The sequence below is a fragment of the Macaca nemestrina genome, chromosome 7, assembly GCF_043159975.1.
Source record: "Macaca nemestrina isolate mMacNem1 chromosome 7, mMacNem.hap1, whole genome shotgun sequence".
Taxonomy (NCBI): Eukaryota; Metazoa; Chordata; class Mammalia; order Primates; family Cercopithecidae; genus Macaca; species Macaca nemestrina.
The window spans coordinates 53603861-53626467 of record NC_092131.1 but is presented as its reverse complement, the minus strand read 5'-3'; the positions used below and the strand labels follow the sequence as shown (position 1 = coordinate 53626467).

Here is a 22607-nt window from a genome sequence, read left to right as displayed (position 1 = left end):
AGTTAAATGTTATTACAAAAGAGTCAAAACTTTAAAAAAAAACTTTTTAAGTTTATAAAGTAAAAAGGTTACAGTGAGCTAAGGTTAATTTATTACTGACGAAAAAATGTTTTAATAAATTTAGTGTAGCTCAAGTGTATAATATTTATAAAGTCTACAGTAGTGGGTAGAAATGTCCTAGGCCTTCACATTCACCCACCACTCACTCACTGACTCACCCAAAGCAATTTCCAGTCCTGCAAGCCCCATTCATGGTGAGTGACCTATACAAATGTACCATGTTTTATCTTTTACACTGTACTTTTTCTATGTTTGGATATGTTTAGATATGTAAATTCTTACCACAGTGTTATAATTGCCTATAGTATTCAGGACAGTAACAGACTATCCAGATTAATAGCCTAGGAGCAATAGGCTATACAATATAGCCTAGGTGTGTAGTAGGCTATATCTTCTAGGTTTGAATAAGTACAATCTATGATGTTAACACAACAATGGAATGGGCTAATAACACGTTTCTCAGAATGTATCTCTATTGTTAAGTGATGCATGACTATAATTTGGCTTCAATCCAGTCTTAATCTGTAGGGCACTCTGAGGTTATCAACTATTTTTTTTAAGTACACAAATAATATTTGAACAAGTGATAAAATTGCTATTCCCCTGGAGCAAATGCCCAGAGGAAGTTCAAGTTTCTTATATAATTGAATATTAATTTTATTCAAAAGAATGCCTCATTTATAGACTTCAACCCTTTTCTGTAGTATGATCATAATTCAAACTCAGAGAACTAAAATTCAACTTGCCTCCCCTTTTTGATTTTCAATAAATGTGGTTTTATAGTCCAATCTATAACCCAAACATAAATAGTACTCATAACGAATTACTTGAATGATGATATAGTTAGGCTTTGTGTCCCCACCCAAATCTCATCTTGAATTATAATCCCCAGGTATTGAGGGAGAGACCTGGTGAGAGGTGACTGGATCATGGGGTCAGTTTCCCTTATGCTGTTCTTGTGATAGTGAGGGAGTTCTCATGAGATCTGATGGTTTTAAAAGTGTGGCACTTCCTCGCTCACTGGCTTTTCTCTCTCCAGCTGCCTGCGAAGAAGGTGCCTTGCTTCCCCTTTGTCTTCTGCCATAACTGTAAGTTCCCTGAGGCCTCCCCAGCCTTGCAGAACTGTGAGTCAATTAAACCTCTATCCTTTATAAATTACACAGTCTTGGGCAGTTATTTACGGCAGTGTGAAACAGACTAATACAGTAAATTGGTACAACAGAGAGTGGAGTACTGCTATAAAGATACCTGAAAATGTGGAAGCAACTTTGGAACTGGGTAACAGGCAGAGGTTGGAACAGTTTGGAGGGCTCAGAAGAAGACAGGAAGACGGGGGAAAGCTTGGAACTTCCTAGAGACTTGTTGAATGGTTTTGACCAAAATGCTGATAGTGATATGGACAATGAAGTCTAGGCTGAGATGGTCTCAGATGGAGATGAGGAACTTATTGGGAGCTGGTGCAAAGGTCACTCTTGCTATGCTTTAGCAAACAGACTGGTGGCATTTTGCCCCTGCTCTAGAGATCTGTGAAACTTTGAAAGTGAGAGAAATGATCTGAAATTGGAACTTACATTTAAAAGGGAAGCAGAGCAGCCATGCGCCGTGGCTCAAGCCTGTAATCCCAGCACTTTGGAAGGCCAAGACGGGCGGATCACGAGGTCAGGAGATCGAGACCATCCTGGCTAACATGGTGAAACCCCATCTCTACTAAAAAATACAAAAAATTAGCCGGGTGAGATGGCGGACGCCTGTAGTCCCAGCTTCTTGGGAGGCTGAGGCAGGAGAATGCCTAAACCCGGGAGGCGGAGCTTGCATTGAGCTGAGATCCGGCCACTGCACTCCAGCCTGGGTGACAGAGCAAGACTCTGTCTCAAAAAAAAAAAAAAAAAAGGGAAGCAGAGCATAGAAGTTTGGAAAATTTGCAGCCTGATGATACAATAGAAAAAAAAAATCTCATATTCTGGGGAGAAATTCAAGCCAGCTACAAAACTTTGCATAAGTAATCAGGAGCCAAATGTTAATTGCCAAGACAATGGGGAAACCCACTAGGGTTGTTATAGTCAAAAAGATACACAATAACAAGTGTCATCAAGAATGTGGAAAAATTGGAATATCATACATTGATTATGTAAATATAAAATGGTATGCTGTTTTGAAAAACAGTCTGGCAGTTCCCCAAAATGTTAAACATAGAGTTATCATATGCGCTAGTCTGTTTTGTGTAACAGAATATCTGAGACTGGGTAATTTATTTTAAAAAGAGGTGTATTTGGCTCACAATTCTGGTGGTTGGAAAGTCCAAGATTAGGTGGCTGCACCTGGTGAGGGTCTCAGGTTATTTTAACTCCTGTCAGACAGCAGAAGGGGAGCAGGCATGTGCAAAGAGATCACATGGTGGGAGAAGAGGCAAGAGAGTGAAATGAGGAAGCCGAATTCCACTGAACACACAGTTCTCTTGGGAAATAATCCACTCCTATAGGAACTCACTCACCCCAGTGGGAGGCATTAGAGGACATTAATCTATTCACAAGGGATACGCTCCATAAGCCAAACACCTCCCACTAGGTTCCACCTCCCAACACTGCCATATTGGAGATCAAATTTCAACACTAATTTTGGTGGGAACAAACAAACCATATCTAAACAATAGCAGCATATAACCCAGCAAATTTGCACCCAAGAGTCATGAGAACATGTATCTACACAAAAACTTGAACATGAATGTCTGTAGTAGCATTATTCATAATAGCCAAGAAATAAAAACAACCCAGCAACTAATGAATGGATAAATAATAGGTGGTATAGCCATACAATGGAATATTATTTAGCAATAAAAAGGAATGAAGTATAGACTGGGTGTAGTGGCTCACACCTGTAATCCCAGTACTTTGGGAGGCCAAGGCAGGTGGATTACCTCAGATCAGGAGTTCAGGACCAGCCTGGCTAACATGGAAAACCCTGTCTCTACTAAAAATACAAAACATAGCCAGGCATAGTGGTGGGTTCCTGTAATCCCAGCTACTCAGGGGGTTGAGGCAGGAGAACTGCTTGAACCCAGGAGGCAGAGGTTGCCATGAGCCAAGATCACACGACTGCACTCTAGCTTGGATGACCAAGTGAGACTCCATCTCAAAAAAAAAAAAAAAAAGGAATGAAGTACTGATACATGTTACAATATGAATGAAACTTGAAAGCAGGGAAAGAAACCAATCACTAAGACAATTTGTATGGTCTTAAGTGATTTATATGTACTTAAGTGATTTTCTCTCTATATATTACGATGTACAGAATGGGCAAATTTATAAAGCTAGAAGGTAGATTAGTGTTTGCCTAGGGCTGGGGACAGAAGGAAAACAGGGTGACTGCTAAAAGTAGGGAATTTCTTTTTGGGATAATGAAAATGTTCTAAAATTGACTGTGAGGCCAGGCACCGTGGTTCACACCTGTAATCCCAGCACTTTGGAGGCCAAGGAGGGAGGATCACTTGAGCTCAGGAATTTGAGACCAGACTGAGCAACATGGCGACAATTTGTCTCTACAAAAAATACAAAAAATTAGCTAGGTATGGTGGCATGTTCCTACAGTCCCAATTAGTTGGCAAACTTAGGTGGGAGGATCCCTTGAGCCAGGGAGGTTGAAGTTGCAGTGAGCTGTGATCACATCATTGTATTTCAGCCTGTCTTAAAAAAAAAAAAAAAAAAAAAAAAAGCCTCTTTTCTGGAAGATCTGAAAATAAAATAAAATTGGCCAGGCGCAGTGGCTCATGCCTATAATCCCAGCACTTTGGGAGGCCAAGGCGGGTGGATCACGAGGTCAGGAGATTGAGACCATCCTGGCTAACACGGTGAAACCCCGTCTCTACTAAAAATACAAAAAATTAGCCAGGCATTGTGGTGGACCCCGGTAGTCCCAGCTACTCGGGAGGCTGAGGCAGAAGAATCGCTTGAGCCCGAGAGGCGGAGCTTGCAGTGAGCAGAGATTACGCCACCATACTCCAGCCTGGGCGACAGAGCAAGACTCCATCTCAAAATAAAATAAAATAAAATTTAATAAAATAAAATAAAACTGACTACGATGATGGCTGCACAATTATGCGAATATGCTAAAAGTCATTGAATTGCTTTTGGTATACACGTTTTAGGTATATTCTATGATATGTGAATTATGTCTCAATAAAACTATTTTTAGGTTCTGATCATTGAGCATGTCTATGTCATTTTCAATGGGGCAACAAAAATCTGACTACCAAAATATTAAATTTGGCACAAGGCCACTATTGAAGAACAAAGAATCCACTTTATATCTCTCATTGAGAACTAATCTGGAATCTGTTCTAGTCTTAGGAGTTTACAAGCAGTCAAGGATATTACTTCCAGGTGGGCCGGGAACACTGGCAACATTGGCAAACTTTGGGGATTCCAGAGAAAGAAAGGTCCTCCCATATTAAGAAATACTGCAGATCAAACTGAAGAAATGTTACCAATTCTGGACTTAAAGGAGATGACAAGGGCAGGTAGAAAGAGAGAGAGAGAAATAAAAAAGAATTAGAACAGCCTTGGCATCTTTTAGGTAATCTCCAGATAGAAGTTAATACTTTAGCTTTGGTAATCTTATGACTGTTGTGATGGTTAATTCTATATGTCAGTTTGGCTGGGAGAAGGGGTACCCAGATTAAACATTATTTCTAGGTGTGTTGGCAAGAATGTGTCCAATGGGTTTAACATTTGGATCTGTAGACTCAGTAAACTAGATTTCTTTAAAGAAGATTTCAGTAAAGCAGATTTCTCTTCCTAATGTGGGTGTGCATGACCCAGTACATCCAGCGCCTTCACAGAACAAAAGGTGGACGAACAAGGAATTTGCCCCTCTTTGCTTCCTGCCTGCCTTCTTGAGCTAGGACATCAGTTTTCTCCTGCCCTTGACTGCAATTAACACAGTTAGGTCTCCTGGTTCTCAGGCCTTTGGACTCAGACTAGTATTGCATCCCCATCTTTCCTGGGTCTTTAGCCTGCAGATGGCAGATCATGAGACATCTCAGCTCCATAATCATGTGAGCCACTTCTTAATAATAAATATATATATTTGGTGTATAGATAGATAATCTGTGTGTGTGTGTGTGTGTGTGTGTGTGTGTGTGTGTGTGTGTGTCCTACTGGATCTGTTTCTCTGGAGAATGCTGACTAACAAAGCACTAATATAGTTGACCACAGAGCAAGGACACCTTTGTGTGTTAACACCTTCTGTTAACATCTTTATGAATAAAACATGCCACACAGAACATACACAGTTTAAAAGCCTATATTTACAAACTACATGAAGAGTTACTACTGAAACTAAGCCACTAGTGAGATTTTATGTGGAGATTTCTTCTCTAAAGCGGAAAACATGTTTAAATAAAAAATATCAATAGGTATACACATACACATATTGCTATCATGATTGTGTATTGTCATGCCAGACCCTTACTAAGTGACTCCAGTAGAGATGGCCCCATGTCCAAGAGGTGGAAGAAGAGACCTGAAGCCAGTGAACCAGACATAGGATTTATTGAGGTCTTACATACAGAGGCTGTCAAGTGGCAGTAAGCTGGACAGGAGAATTGCTACTGTTTATAAAAAACATGCAATTTATATAGCATTTTCACTTGGTACCTTCCATCTAGCAACTTCCATTTAGCCCAAAACAAAGGGCTTCGATCCCCTGTATGGCCTGACTTCCAAGGCCTGGGCCAGGGGTTCAGATGTCCTTCACAGATAAGAAGTGAATCTAGGGGATGGCTACTCCCAGATTCCTTGGCTTGGGACTCCAAATCAACATTCTTCTTAGACCATAGGATCATTCCTCAAGGTATGCTTAAGTTCTTGTGGCCAGGTGTATCTGCCATATATGCATGTATTGTGTAAACTAAGCCTGAACCTGATTTGTACCAGAAATATAAAAAGTGATTCACTGGGTGACTGTAGCATAAAAACACAATAGACTTACTTTTTTGCCCAGACAGGTCTTTAAAGATTGTCTACATCAATGGTTCTCAAAAGTGTGGCCTCTGAACAGGTAGTATCTGCTTCACCTGGGAACTTGTTAGAATGCAAATTATTTAGGCCCCACACCAGACCTATCGGATTAGAAACTCTGGGGCTACAGCCAGGAATCTGGATCTAACAAGGTGATTGTGAGGCAAGCTGAAGTTTGAGAACCACTGGTCTAAATATATGTGAGAGTAAAATATATATATATAGGAGAGATTTTTTTTAATTGTCCCAAACTAGGTCTGAGTCAGAGTTTTTTCTTATACTTTAATTCATAGAGACATTACATTCCTGATAAAATACTTTAACAATTTTCTGATAAAATACAATAGCACTAAGACTTGTTCTAGGAAGCATTGTCAATTCACGATGTTGAACATTCGCTGACTGAGAACAAAGGATGTTTTAACCAGACTTTCTTTTTCTGTTATTCTTGTTGTTTCTAGACTAACAATGTCTATCTAATCATTCTTTCTTCCTCTAAAGTATACCTACTGGGAGGAAATCTTGAAATTAGCCTGCTAGGAGCCTTTTCTTTTTTTCTTTTGCCTTTTACTTTCTTCTTTTTGTCGGGGGACAGGGGGATGGGATCTCACTATGAGGCCTAGGCTGGTCTGGAACTCCTGAGCTCAAGCAATATTCCTACTTTAGTTTCCCATGTAGCTGAGACTACAGGTGCACACCGCTGTCCAGCATTCAAGATTGAAAAAAATTGTATCCCAGGCTTGTACAACCATCACAAGAACACCTGACCACAAAACAGAGACAGAGCCACTAAACACATGAAAAGATGCTCAATATCACTAGTCATTAGGGAAATACAAATCAAAACCATGATGAGATACTACTTCATACTCATTAGAGTAGCTATCATAAAACAAAATAACAAGTGTTGGTGAGGATGTGGAGAAACTGGAACCCTTGTGCTCTGCTGTGGGAATGTAGAATGGGGCAGCTGATATGGAAAGTTTCTCAAAAAATTAAACATAGAATCAAATACAATTCATCTGAACCCCTGGCCCAGGCCTTGGAAGTCAGGCCATACAGGGGATCGAAGCCCTTTGTCTTGGGTTAAATGGAGGTTGCTAGGTGGAGGGTACGAAGAGAAAATGCAATATAAAGTGCATGCTTTCTACAAACAGTAGTGGTTCTCCTGTCCAGCTTACTGCCACTGGACAGCCTCTGTATGTGAGTCCTCAATAAATATAACCCAGCCATTCCATTTCTGGATATACATCTAAAAGAATAGAAAGCAAGCACTCAAACAGATATTTGTACACCGACAGCAGCATTATTCACAACAGCCAAAAGGTGAGCAGAAAAACAAAATGTGGCATATATACACAGTGGAATATTACTTGGCCCTAAAAAGGCAGGAAATTCTAATACAAGCTACAACATGGATGAACCTTGAAAACATGTTAACTGAAAGAAGCCAGGCACAAAAATACAAATATTTTATGATTCCACTTATATGAGGCACCTACAATAGGCATATTCACACAGATGGAAAATAGAGTAGTGGTTGTCAGGTGCTAAGGAGAGAGTGAAATGGGGAGTTACTGTTTAATGGGTACAGAGTTTCAGTTTCGGAAGATGAAAATTCTTGAGATGGTTGGTGGTGATGGTTGCAAAACACTATGAATACAGTTAATACTACTGGTATTAACCACCATAAAAAAATTTTTAAAAACCACCATGGTGAAACCCTGTCTCTACTAAAAATACAAAAATTAGCTGAATGTGGTGGTGCACACCTGTAATCCCAGCTACTTGGGAGGCTGAGCCAGGAGAATTGCTTGAACCAGGGAGGCAGAGGTTGCAGCGAGCTGAAATGGCACCACTGCACTCCAGCCGGGGCAACAGAATGAGGCTTGTCTCAGGAAAACCCACCATACTGTTTTCCATATTGGCTGCACCATTTTACATTCCCATAGCAATGCACAAAATGGTTAAAATGCTAAATTTTACATTACGTATATTCTTTTTTATTTTTATTTTTTTGAGATGGAGTCTCACCCTTGTTGCCCAGTCCAGAGTGCAGTGGTGCGATCTCGGCTCACTGCAACCTCCGCCTCCCAGGTTTAAGTGAATCTCCTGCCTCAATCTCCTGAGTAGCTGGGATTACAGGCACCCGCCACCAAGCCCATCTGTTTTTTTAAATTTTTTTTAGTACAGACAGGATTTCACCATGTTGGCCAAGGTAGTCTCAAACACTGACCTCAGGTGATCCACCTGCCTCGGCCTCCCAAAGTGCTTACAGGGGTGAGCCACCATGCCTGGCCACATTATACATATTCTCCCACTTTTTAAAAAGCACAACAAGAACAAAAATGTTAAAAAATAAAAAGAGAGGCCAAGTGCATTGGTTCACGCCTGTAATCTCAGCTATTTGGGAGGCCAGGGTGGGTGGATCATCTGAGGTCAGGAGTTCGAGACTATCCTGGCCAACATGGTGAAACCCCGTCTCTATTAAAGATACAAAAATTAGCCAGGTTTGGTGGCAGGCACCTGTAGTCCCAGCTACTTAGGAGGCTGAGACAGGAGATTCACTTAAACCTAGGAGGTGGAGGTTGCAGTGAGCCGAGATCACACCACTGCACTTTGACCTGGGCAACAAGAGTGAGACTCTGCCTCAAAAAAAGAAAGAAAAATAAATAAATAAATAACAAAAAGAGAAAGAAGCAGAACACCATGTGGCTCAGAGCAGTTTGGGCTCCAGCCTCACTTATGCTGGAGTCCTGGCTCTGCCATCCACCAGCTCTGTTAACCTGAGCAAGTTCATTTCTCCATGCCTTAGAGCCTTCGTTTCTAAAATAGGGCAGATAATGCTTACTCATAGAGTTTTATTCAACCATTCATCAAATACTTCCTTGTCATCAATCAACAATGTGGCAAATTAACATCACATGTCTCCTAATCTGATGCATTGAGAAGAACATATTTATATCGTATTCTTTCTAAACAGTGTTTAATCGGAATCTAATCATGAAGAAACATCCCCAAAAAACTCAAATTGAGGGACATTCTACAAAAAAGAACTGGCTTGTACTATTTTTTAATGTCAATGTGAAGAAAGGCCAAGAAAAATGGAACTGTGCAGGCTTAAAGAAGACGGAGGTGGGAGCTGAGAGAAAGTGAGAGTGCAAATATGGCCAGGTGCTAACAACTGGTAACTATCAAGAAATGTAGAGGGTCTGAGATTGTATGATACCTTCAAGCTAACAACTTTAGCCAGCTGGCTGGCATGCTGGCTGACGCCTGTAATCCCAAGAGTTTGAGACCAGACTGGGCAACATGGGGAAACCCGTCTCTACAAAAAATACCAAAAATTAGCTGGGTGTGGTGGTAGGCACCTGTAGTCCCAGCTACTCCAGAAGCTGAGGTGGAAGGACAGCTTGAGCCCAGGAGACTGAGGTTGCGGTAAGCCAAGATTGCACCACTGCACTCCAGCCTGGGAGACAGAGTGAGACCCTGTCTAAAAAAAATTAAAAATTAAAAAAAAAAAAAAAGTCAGCCTGCCATTGTTTTTTGTTTTGTTTTGTTTTGAGACAGAGTCTCGCTCTGTCACCCAAGCTGGAGTGCAGTGGCACAATCTTCGCTCACTGCAATCTCTGCCTTACACCTCCCAGTTTCAAGCAATTCTCGTGCCTCAGCCTCCCAAATAGCTGGGATTACAGATGCACGCCACCACGCCTGACTAATTTTTGTATTTTTAGTAGAGACAGGGTTTCCCCATGTTGACCAGGCTGTTCTTGAACTCCTGACCTCAAGTGATCTGCCCACCTCAACCTCTCAAAGTGCTAGGATTACAGGCGTGAGCCACTGTGCCCAGCCCTGCCATAGTTTTTTGAATGCTGGCAGAAGACATGAGACTCCTGGGTCAGTGATTAAAGACTTTATTATTCATGGCACTGCAAGAAGCATGAGCTTCTGTTCATGTCAGTTGCTCTCGCTTCTCGTGTCACATCAGAGTGATGGAAAATGGCCCAACTAAATACTGCGCATTCCATGTAGTTAGGTCACAAATGAGAAATCATGAGCCTAGGAAACCCTAATTTATTTTTATTTATGTATTTATTTATTTACTTATTTATTTATTTATTTTAATACAGGCTTTCATTCTGTTGCCCAGACTGGAGTGCAGTGGTGTGATCTTGGCTACTGCAGCCTCGACATCCTGGGTTCAAGCAATCCTCCTACCTCAGTCACCCAAGTAGCTGGGACTACAGGTGCATGCCACCACTCTGGGCTAATTTTTTTTGGTATTTTTTGTAGAAATGAGGTTTCGCCATGTTGCTCAGACTGGTCTTGAACTCCTGGGCTCAAGCAATCCTCCTGCCTTGACCTCCCAAAGTGCTGGAATTACACGATGTGCCACCATGCCTGACCAAGACCCTCAGTCTTTTATAATGAGTTTCGAGCAACCTTGAACACCTTTGAACCAGAAACAGACATTATACTTATTATTATTTTAGACAGGGTCTCACTCTGTTGCCCAGGCTGGAGTGCAGTGGCATGATCTCAGCTCACTGCAGCTGCTGCCTCCCAGGCTCAAGCCATCCTCTTACCTCAGCCTCCTGAGTAGCTGGGACCACAGGCATGTGCCACCACATTCGGCTAATTTTTGTATTTTTTTGTAGAGAGAGGGTTTTGCCATGTTGCCCAGGCTGGTCTTGAACTCCTGGGATCAAGTGATCCTCCTGCCTCAGCATCCCAAAATGCCAGGATTACAGATGTGAGTCGCCGGGCCCAGCTAAGACATTATACTTATGCTGAACAGTAAACAAACCTGTCCGTCATTCCAAACGGACACACTGTTTTCTGAGGCTGTTCACTAGTGGAATAACCTTGAAAAGATAGTCCAGAAAAGTCTTGGAAAGGCTGACAGTGCCTCCACTTGTACAAAAACTGAGATGTATAGAAAAATGAGATATCCACGAAGAATTGTCTCCCAACAGTGAATCTAGGTGGGGGATACAGGGGAGTTCATTATACTATTCTTAGAAATATGATTAATTTTTTCAAACTAAAATGTTAAAAAATACATTTATGGAGCTTCTACTATGTGACTGTGACAGGCAGTGGAATTGCTACAAGGATTAAAAGAAATAATGTATGCAAAGCACTTACCACAGTGGCTGGTATGTAATAAGCACTCAATAAATGGCAGCTATTTAAAAACAGAAAGAAACCACGGTTTTCCCCCTTTCCTTCAGTAAAAACAGAACAAGTTAGAAAGTGTTCACCCCAGACATTAGGCAATGACAATTTTCCAGGGTCAATTAGGATGACTAACATCCTTGAATAACAGGCTTAAAAAAACACTCTAAGATCGGAAAATATGTTGGGTGGGCAAAGTATCACGTTAATGTTCAGGGATCTGACATATTACCAGAAATCAATACTGGATTTAAAAAAGCAACATCTGGCTGGGCATGGTGGCTCATGCCTGTAATCCCAACACTTTGAGAGGCTGAGGTGGGCAGTTTACTTGAACCCAGGAGTTCGAGACCAGCCTGGCAACATGGTGAAACTCTGTCTCTACAAAAAAAAATACAAAAAATTAGCCAGGTGTGGTGGCATGCACCTGTAGTCCCAGCTACCCCAGAGGCTGAAGTGGGAGGATCACTTGAGCCCAGGAGGTCAAGGCTGCAGTGAGCCATGATGTCACCACTGCACTAGCATATCTAAAACAAACAAACAAGAAACAAAAATCTAAAACAAAAGCAAAACATTGTTTAAAAAAAAAAAAAGAAAAACATCATTTCCAACCCAAGGGTGACACCAGCCAGGGAGTACAGGCTAGCTTCACGCTTATTTATAGCCTGAAGAGTTAGTTAGGTCTTTAGAGCCACTATCCATTTGAGTTTGGGAATTGACCTATCATTGAAAACTTTGATACTTTTGGCAAAATATGAAGTATTATCGATATATACAGGATTTGTCCCATATCAGTCAGAATCCCACAAGAGAAACAGAAACTACTCTATTAATTAAAAACATGGAATTTAACACAGAGAATTAGCAAGTAATGGAAGAGCTGAGACCCCAAAGACAGATGAACAGTAATAAGTAACCACCATTCCTAGGAAGAGACAGAATGATTAGAACTCAGGAGCCAAGGTCACCCATAGGAAACTGGAACCACTGTGGGTCTGGTCAGGGTAGGGAGAGCTGGAACCACCGAAGAAATGCAACCTATGTCAGAGAAAGGAACAAGGTGGGGAATATCGCGACATCTCCCTTCCTCCCACTTCCACCTCCCATTGGCTGAAGCCAACTAATAAAAAAGTCCAGTAACTGACCCCTCCCTACGTTCTCCAAATGTATTCTCTGGAGAAATTAAACTAGAGAGGTTCTGAAATGAAATACACCAGGTATAGAGATGGGTGGAGATGAGATTCAAGACTGAAAACAGGGTGATTAAATGAAAGTCCCTATATTGCGCTGGGAAACTCTCTGCTCTCTTCGTCTTCCTGTTCCTTCCCAATGCTAGCGAATATATGCTCTAATCCGACATGAAGATGGACAGAGGCCTCATGCTGGTAGTTAGGGGTCGCCATCGCAAAGTCAGGTTCTTGGCCGATCACCCTACAAAAAAGCAGACTACCCAACAGAGACTCACACAGAGATTCTAATTAACCTTTCGATTTAGTCCACGGAGCTCAAATCCAAATGGATTGCCAAGCATAACCAGATGTTTGAGGAAAAGCACGTCCAACATGGAAGGAAGAGACCAAAACAAACAAAACATAAGACACTTTGCCCAAGCAGAAATCATAAGTAAATGCTAAACCCAGGGAAAGAATATATTGCATATGTGAATTCAGACAGGATGCTATGGAAAAGACACAATCCAGGCACAAGCAAAAGATTTTGTAAATTTAAACTGCGATGACTTTCTTACTTAGCATATAAACTTCTGTACCTGCACGTTCATCTTTAGGAACAAATTTTCAGCAAAGAGATTTTTTAAATGCTTCTTCTTTTTTCCTTTCCTTTTCTTTTTTCTTTGCTCCCTCCCATCCTCTCTCTTTATGTGGAGGTAAATCGTTGCATTTATGACTATACCTCTGAGAAGCAATGAAGTATTGTTTTTCTCAGGATTTAAAAAATATGATATGGATTTTATGTTTTTTAATACCAGTGTACTAATGCACAATCTTTTATTTGCCTTGGCAGTTTATATTTTCATTTACTATTTTAAAATTAAATGTTTTTTTAACAATTCTTGCCCTTAAAAATTCTTTGCTGAAGAAATTTTACTTTATTCACATCAAAGTTCTATTATTTTATATTATATTTGATTGTACTTGTATAAATGGACCTTTATTTGAAGTGTCTTATAAATAGTGCTTCTAATTAATGGATAGAAATGTTAATTCATGTCTTTGTTTTAAAAAATCATGCAATGTGCAGAGGCAAAGAAGAAAAATAATTTCTTTTTAAGTTTTTACATATCATAAATTTTGTTGAAATAATTTTCCCTTAAATTATATCAACTATTGTAATTCCATCAAGTTGATATATATATTTTCTAGTATATGTTGCTACATAAAAATGCAAATATTTTATTTAAAATTTGATTTGATTTGGTAGAAATTTACTGGCATGTTGTACCTGCTATATAAAATATCTCAGAGAGTTAGAATGTTTGAGCATTTTCCTCATTTTGCATAGGCAGACTTGGGAAAGTTTTTATTATATAGTTGTTGACATACTAATAAATCTAATGTAAAGATATGTAGCAAAAACTGCTTTATTTGTATAAGTGTCTTTCTGTCATCTCTTATACAATTTAAATCAAGTAGAAAAACTATTTTAATAATTTTAAACTAAAAATTTGTTAATAATTTAAAATAATTGTATTTTTATAAAAAGAAAGGAATTTCAGGACATATAGTAGTATCTTTTAAGATGTATTTATAAAGTATTTAAGTTTTGAGATTCTGTTAATTGCCTATTCCAAGATAAATTTTCTTTCTTTAAATTTAGATAAGCATTTTTAAAAATATTTTATGGCTATAAAGAAATTTTAAGTATTTTCTTTGCTCAGTTTAACACTGTTAGTTCTTATCAATAAAAATTATATGACTTTAAAAAATAACTAAAATGTTTAAATAAACAGGGAGATTAGTAGAGAAAGTTAAAGAAAATCTCTCAGAATAAGAACAAGAGTTCAACAATAGAAAAGATAAGAAAATCAGAGAATCAAATCCAGTGGTCCAAAATCCAAACCAATAAGAGCTCTAGAAAGAGAGAGCAGTAACATGGAAGTTAACAAGTAAATAATAGAAAAAAATTTCTTGAACTGAAATATATCAATCTTCAGATTCCAATGGTCCATCAAATATCTAGCACAATGAATAAAACCAGATCCACACCAAGTCTCATCAGAGACATTTCAGAATACTAGAAATAAGGAGATGTCAGAAGCTTCCAGAGAGAAGAAAAAAAGGCAATTTACAAAAGCACTGGGCTGGGCACGGTGGCTCATGCCTGTAATCCCAGCACTTTGCAGGGTGGAGGAAGGCAGATTGTGTGAGCCCAGGAGTTCGAGACCAGCCTGGACAACATGGTGAAACTCTGTCTCTACAAAAATTAGAAGAATTAACCAGCTCTGGTGGTGTGCACCTGTAGTGTCAGCTACTCAGGAGGCTGAGGTGGGAGGATTGCTTGAGCCTGGGGAGGTCAAGTCTGCAGTGAGCCATGATTGCACCACGGCACTCCAGCCTGGGCAACAAAGTGAGAGCTTGTCTTTAAAAAAACAAACAACAACAACAACAACAAAAAGAATTGGAGTAAGATTTCTGGCATCAGATTTCTTAATAGCATATGGCAAGCTAAGCAGGAAGAGCAATACCTTTAACAATTCCAAGGGAAAATGATTTCCACTCTAGAATTTAATATCCAGGGAAGAGATGATACACTCACTCAAATTAGGATAATCTGAGGAAGATTTGATAAAGGGCTATCCCAAAAAATGGGAATAAAATACTGCCGAACTCAAAGGCTAGCAAGAGCAGAGCTGTTACCATCACTAGGCCCAAGAAAAGATGGGAAGTAGCATCTCCCAGGATTCAGAAGGAACAGACCATGAAAGAAGACTGTCTTGAGTGGAGGAGTGACTTTCAATAGAGAGCTATGGTCAGCCAAGGAGGCCCTAAGGGAGTGATTGATGGAATAATTATCCTGTCCTCACTCTCCCTCTGCCCTAGAGATTGGCTGAACTCAAGCAGCCGCCAGAGGGCAAGATAACCAGATAACAGAGTTGCTAAAGCTCAGCCTCCTGGGAGGAGAAACCAGAGTGGAGAAGGGCAGAAAGTGGTTCTAGACAGGCAAAACAAAAATATCCAGCACACCAGCCAAACCACCAACCGCTTCTGAGTATGAAGGAAAAACATTTCAGAAACACAAAAGCTCACTTCTCATGTACCAAGAGCTTCAGCAGAATTAGTTAATATGGTAAAGAATACATGGAATCCAACCAAGGGGCTCGAACTAAGAAAGCAAGTGAAGGAACCTTCAGGACGACAACTGTATCTCTTGCCTAGACAGCAATTCGTCCAGATTTTAGAAGGAGGATGGAAGGTGAGAAAGCAAAGCTCCAAGTTGAAAAAATGAACTCACAGATGATCATATGCATTGAAGTGTTGGTAAAACTTGGTAGGGATTTGTAAATATTTTGCAGTATTTGGAAAGAAATAGCAATGAATACATAGAAAACTAAAATGAGAAAAAAATTATTAATCCAAGTAAAACAAAAATTGTAGGAAGAATAATCATGTATAGAGAAAAACCCTGAAGAGCCATCCAGAGATTGATCCAAAAAATAATCGCTAGGAAAGACCCATCATTTGGATACTTGCCCCACTTTCGGAACTTATGGCTAGTGTTAGAAAGAAATAGCATCCAAAAGAATAGCAACCATCCTTCCAGCAACGTGTGTATGCTTACATAATCTTTAACCTGTTTCCTTCCGCTCCTCCCCAACACCAAGGGGATAAGAACCTGGCAGTATAAGAGAGCAGGGCATGAGGACATGGGCTTCCCCAGGCCCTTCACCCAGAGCCACAAGTTTAGCCTGTGCTGAGGAAAGAGGTTTGAATCAAATATGAAACTGAATTTTTTAAATGAACAGAAGTGAATCTTAGTAACAGAAAAGGCACTTTTAAAAACCAAATGACTGGAATATTATGGAAATATTACATCATGAAGAAGGCTGTAACCAGAGTGAAAAGAGAGGTTTGACAGAGAATAGAAATAGCAGCTTTTGAAAAACAACTAAAACAATGTTGTTACACTATTCTGTTTAAGAGCCCTCAATCAGACCAATTACAGAAATTAGAATACTAGATGAAGGTAAATGCTGTCCTCATGTAGATGTGATGTGACGGTAAATGTATTGCTACCTTAGGATGGATGTTCAGGAAAATCCCCTATGAGAGGCAACCTTTAAGCTCAGTTCAGAATGAAGAAGCCAGCTACAGGAATATGGGGGGAAGCATGAGGGGAGAGTGGGCAATCTTCCAAGTAAGAAGATACAACTAGCAAAGGCAAAATAAACTGAACATGGCTCAGGTATAGTGTGTTTGTAAGAAAACAGGACAAAATGAGATCAGGAGATAGGAGTCAGACCTGAGAGCTGACCCTAATTGCAGAGACAGCAAGCTGTACTCTCCCTGATGGCAGAAGGCAAAGATGCATGTTTTTTATGGGGCAGATATGGATCCTGGGTGCTATGGTCTGAATATATGTGTACCCCTCAACTTATATATTGGCACCTAATACCCACTGTGATAGTATTAAGAGGTGTACTCTTTGGGGCCCCTTGTACCCTCTGCCATATGAAGACACATAGGAGGGTGCCATCTATGAGAAATAGGATCTCACCAGTCACTGGATCTGCTGGCAACTTGATCTTGGACTTCCCAGTTTCTGGAACCATGAGTAATAAATTTCTGTTCTTTATCAATTGTCCAGTCTAAGGTTTTTTGTTATAGCAGCCCAAAGAGACTAAGACACAAGTTAGTACCAGAAGTGGGGTGTTGCTATAACAAATACCTTAAAATGTGGAAGCAGCTTTGGAATTGGGTAATGGGTAGAGACTAGAAGTGTTCTGAAGTACTTTGTCATGAAAGTAGCCTTAAGGATGAATTCTGGTTAGGGTTTAGAAGATGAGAAGAGTGGTAGAGAAAGCCTCAGTCTTCTTAGAGATTACCTAAGTGGTTATAATTAGAATGTTTACAGAAATAAGAATGGGAAAGACCATTCTGATTAGGTCTCAGAAAGAAATAAGGAACATGTTGCTGGATACTGAAGGAAAGGCTATCTTGTTGTAAAGTGGCAAAGAACATGGCTGGACTGTGTTCGTGTTCTGGTAATTTTGTGTAAGGTAGCACTTGTGAGTGATGAAATAGGACATTTGACAGAAGAAATCTCTAAGCATAGTATTGAAGGACTGGCATAGATTCTCTTGAGTGCTTGTAGTAAAATGTGAGAAGATGGAAGTGATTTAAAGATGGAATCCATCATTGAAAAGGAAGCACAACTCAAAGATTTGGAAATTTCTCAGCCTGGCCCTGTTATAAAGAATGAAAAAAGTGGCCGGGCACAGTGGCTCAAGCCTGTAATCCCAGTACTTTGGGAGGCTGAGACGGGCGGATCATGAGGTCAGGAGATCGAGAGCATCCTGGCTAACACGGTGAAACCCCATCTCTACTAAAAAAATACAAAAAACTAGCTGGGCGAGGTGGTGGATGCCTGTAGTCCCAGCTACTCGGGAGGCTGAGGCAGGAGAATGGTGTGAACCCGGGAGGTGGAGCTTGCAGTGAGCTGAGATCCGGCCACTGCACTTCAGCCTGGGTGACAGAGCGAAACTCTGTCTCAAAAAAAAAAAAAAAGAAAGAAAGAAAAAAGCATGGGAGAGAATGCCAAGGCTGAGTATATGCTTGATAAGATTTGTATGGATAGAAGGGATCCAGGTGCTTTCATCAAGATAATGAAAGAAAGACCCCATAAACATCTTGGAGACCTTTGAAGTTGCCTTATCCATCACACACCCAGAAGGCCAGGGCCATTGGGACAGAAGAATTATAGGGCTCTATTCCTCATATTCTGGTGCAGCACTCTATGGCCATTCCAGCTGTGGCTCAAGTGGCTGAAACTCAGACCATCCCTCTGAAAGGCACAGACAGTAAACCATGGAGGCTTCCACGCAGGGCCATCTCCGTGGGTGTCCAGAGTATACAAGCTATGGGGCATGACTACCTGCACCTAGATTTCAAAGGACGCCCAAAGAGCCTTGAGGCCCAGAAATATAATCACCCCAGGGGTGAGGCCACTGTAGAGAGTCCCTGCTAGGGCAATGTCTAGTGGAGTCATGGCAGCAGGGTCACCCCTGAGACCTCAGACTGGTAGAGCCACAGGCATGTGACTCAAACCCAGGACAGTTGCTGCATTGGCTTCTCCCAGCAAAGCCATGGGGGCAGGGCCATCAGAGTTTTAGGAGCCCAAACCCTACCCCAGTATGTCTTGAAAGTGGGACATGGGGTCCAAGAAGGGTATTTTGAGGCCTAAAAATTTAATGTTTGCCCAGTTGCATTTTGGACTTACTAGGACCTGTTACTCCTTTCTTCCTTCCCATTGCTCTGTTTTAGAATAGCGATGTTTATCCTTTGCCTGATTCACCATTGACTTTGAAAGCACATGACTTGATTTCACAGGCTCACAGCTGGAGGAGAATTGCCTTTGAATGAATCCCACCTTGAATTTCATCAGTATCTAGTTGAGATAATATCCAGAAGAGACCTAAGACTTTAAAGTTGATGCTAGAAGAGGTTAAAATTTTGGAGGTATTGGCATGGAATAAATGTGTTTTGCATGTGAGAAGGACATGAATTTGAGGGGGCAGGGGCAGAATGTGTGTATCCTCCCAGAATTCAAAGGTTAAAACTTAATTCCCAGTGCCATATACTCAGGGTGGGGAGGGCATCTAGGAACTGATTAGGTAATGAGGGCTCTATCCTCATAAATGGGATTAGTGCCCTTATTGGGGGGTGGGGGGGAAAAGCTTGACAGAGCCTGTTTGTCTTTTTTACCATGTGAGAATCCAGAAGATGCCCTCTATGAGGAATGGGTCCTCAACAGACACCAAATCTGCTAGCAGCTTGATCTTGAACTTTCCAGCCCCCAGAACTGTTAGCCATAATTGCTGCTGCTGCTGCTACTGTTGTTGTCATTGTTGTTTGAGATGGAGTCTCGCTCTGTTGCCCATGCTGGAGTGGAGTGGCGCAATCTCAGCTCACTGCAACCTCCACCTCTGGAGTTCAAGCAATTCTCCTGCCTCAGCCTCCCGAGTAGCTGGGATTATAGGTGCCCACCACCACGCCCAGCTAATTTTTGTATTTTTAGTAGAGACAGTGTTTCACCATGTTGGCCAGGCTGGTCTTGAATTCCTGAACTCAGGTGATTCGCCTGTCTCAGCCTCCCAACATGCTGGGATTATAGGTGTGAGCCACCGTGCCTGGGCTGTGAGCCATAATTTTTAAATAAACTACCCAGATTAAGGTATTTTATTATAGCAGCCTGAATGAACTAAGACAGTGGAAAGTAGTTGAACAAGGGACTCTGGCCAAGATGGCAGCCTGGAGAAACAAGGAGACTATAACAGAGAGGCAACTGCTAGAAGCCAAGAGCTGGCAGGGGTAGTTGTAAAGCTACTAACCAGAGGAGGCATGACCCAAGCAAGGAACTTGCAGCCAAAATTCCCAATAAGGGAATCAGCATGGAACCCACAAGAGCACCCCACGGAAGAAATCTGTTAGTATTTGACGTTCGCCACATTCAGAGGCACCAACTCCAGATGACATCTGTACCAGGCTAATAAGTCTTTTTTTTCTGTTCATTTAGGTTGCCCCTCCTCCTCTAACCCCAGAGAAACCAGAGACAACTAGCAATGGGAGAGCAAGGAGCAGCAATAATGAGGGATAGACCACATCTCATTCTCCACTGTGGATTCCCAACATGAAGCATGTTTTTAAAGAAAGTGGGCTGGAGAAGAGGATGGGGCAAGGCAGAGAGCTTTAAAGAAAGTAAGATACTGAAGTTTTAACAGACTAGACTGGAATTTTTGTTACCTGAAAAGAAAATGAGTCTAATTCCATAATACTTAAGGATGACCAGAAAGGTTATGAGACCAGAGAATTCCTCCAGAGACAGGGAAAAATAATCAAAACCACAATGGAGTTCTCTGGGTGATACAATTTTTTCTTCTTTTTGCTTATTTGCATTTTCTGATTTTTCTCTAATGACATTCGTTGTTTAAAAGTTTTCTTTTTGTTATTGCTTTTTTAAAGAAGGCACTATATTTAGTTCAACAAACAACAGCCTTCATGGTTTAAATGGCATTTGGGGTGATTTCTGAAGGCTGTTGATTATGGTAGGCAGTGGCAGCAGCATGGGGAGAAAAGTGCATCTGAGGAAGATGAGGCTCAGGACATGTTAATATAAAAGGTTGTATTAGTCAGGGTTCTCCAGAGAGACAAAACCAACAGGATAGATAGATGATTGATTGATAGATGATTGATTGATAGATCGATCGATAGGATTGATTAGGTGAATTGGCTCACACAATTATGGAGGCTGAAAAGTCCTAAGATAGGCTTTCTGCAAGTTGGACCCTGGGATGCTGATGGCGTGGCTCCAGCGAAGTCTGAAGGCCTCAGAACCTGCGAAGCCAGTGGTGTAACTCGCAGTCTGAGGCTGAAGGCCTGAGAACCCAGGAAGGCACTGGTGTAAGTCTTAAGAGTCCAAAGTCCAGGGAACCTGGAATTCTTGGCCAAGTACGAGAGAGGAAGGGTGCATACCAGCTCCACCAGATAGACTGGCATATTTGCCTTTTCTGTTTTTGTTCTTCCCAGGGCCCCAGCAGACTGGATGGTGCTTACCCACACTGAGGGTGGATCTTCCTCCACTACTCCATTCAGATGCCATCTAAAATTAACCATCACACTTGTTTAGGCTTAGTGTAAATGTAGGGAACAGTGACAGATGAAACCAGAGGCAGCATCGTAGTTAGGCACTTTTGTACACAAGTGAACAGACATGCCCAGGTTTACATGTAATGGAAGGCTTCCAGTAAGGACGGACATGCAGAGAAACCCAGAAAAAGCTGACCAACCAGGCCTCAGAAAAAGGGGACAATGAAGAGTGGCCTTGGATCAAAGGAGGCTCTAGAAACCTAAAAGGTAGGAGTGGGGCTCCTCAGTTTGGGCCTTCATCTTTAACATGATCCAGCTGTTCTCTGCATGCCTGCTTTATTCTTTTTTTGAGACAGGGTCTCACTCTGTTGCCCAGATTGGAGTGCAGTGGCATGATCTTGGCTCACTGAAGCCTCTGCCTCCTGGGTTCAGGTGACTCTCCTGTGTCAACCACTCTAGTAGCTGGGAGTACAGGCATGCATCACCACACCTGGCTAATTTTTTTTGTATTTTTAATAGACATGGGGTTTTGCCACGTTGGCCAGGCTGGTCTCAAACTCCTGAGCTCAAGCAGTCTTCCCGCTTGGGCTTGCCAAACTGTTGGGATTACAGACATGAGCCATTGCATCTGGCCAGGCCTGCTTTATTCTACACTATCCCAGCTGGCATCTTCTTTCCCTCTTCTCCATCTATTGGTATCCTTTCAAAGTCAGTCAGCTCGCACTGCTATCTGCCTCACTCAAGAAAGTGATTGGCCCAACTTGTTGTTTGATACCAGTCTGGCAACATCATAGAGGCTGGCTGTCCTTGGGTTCAACTAGCTGGGGCTGAAAATGTCAATAGAATCCTATGTGTACTGAGGGTTGGGAGGAGGCTTAGAACAGGAAAGTACAGCCAGGTGCAGGGGCATTTCCACCTAACAAAGGGCTGTGGGCATATTTAGGCTTAGCTGTTGCTATGGTCTGAAGGTGTCCTCCAAAATTCATGTGTTGGAAACTTAATCCCCCATGCAACAGTGTTGGGCGATGGAGCTTTATGGGAAAAACCCTCATGACCGGATTGACGCCTTCACAGAAAGGACTTTCAAGAGGGGGTTCACCCCTTTCTTGTGAGGATGTACCAAGAAGGCCTTTGCCAGATGCCAGTAGCTTGATGTTAGACTTTCCAGCCTCCAGAACTTTGACAAATAAATTTCTGTTCTTTATACATTACCCAGTGTCAAGTATTGTTAAACAGCAGCACAAAACGGACTAAGACAACTGTGCAGTGCATGTAAGAAATGGGCCGAAATGTGAAGAGCCTTAAATTCTAGAGTAAGAGAATCTATATTTAATTTAGTAACAGTGACTTTGGAAGTCACACATATATGCTCCTCCTGCTTTGTCTGATTTGCATGGTGGCATTTGGATATGCAACCAAGGCATTCTTTCTTTCCTATAATTAAAAGAGGGCAGCAACCTCAGCAGGGAGCTTTCACACAGCCTGGGGGCAGATCTCAAGTAGAAGATCAGAGGATTATCTGTGAAAACTCCCT

General features: G+C 41.4%; 1 long non-coding RNA gene across 1 annotated transcript; it reads left to right on the top strand.

The window, feature by feature from the left end:
- Positions 1-12145: 12145 nt before the first annotated feature.
- LOC139364287 (uncharacterized) lies at positions 12146-20134 on the top strand. The gene is made up of 3 exons (XR_011625870.1): positions 12146-12312; positions 18818-18946; positions 20004-20134. It is a non-coding gene; the product is annotated as an uncharacterized lncRNA (long non-coding RNA).
- Positions 20135-22607: the final 2473 nt, after the last annotated feature.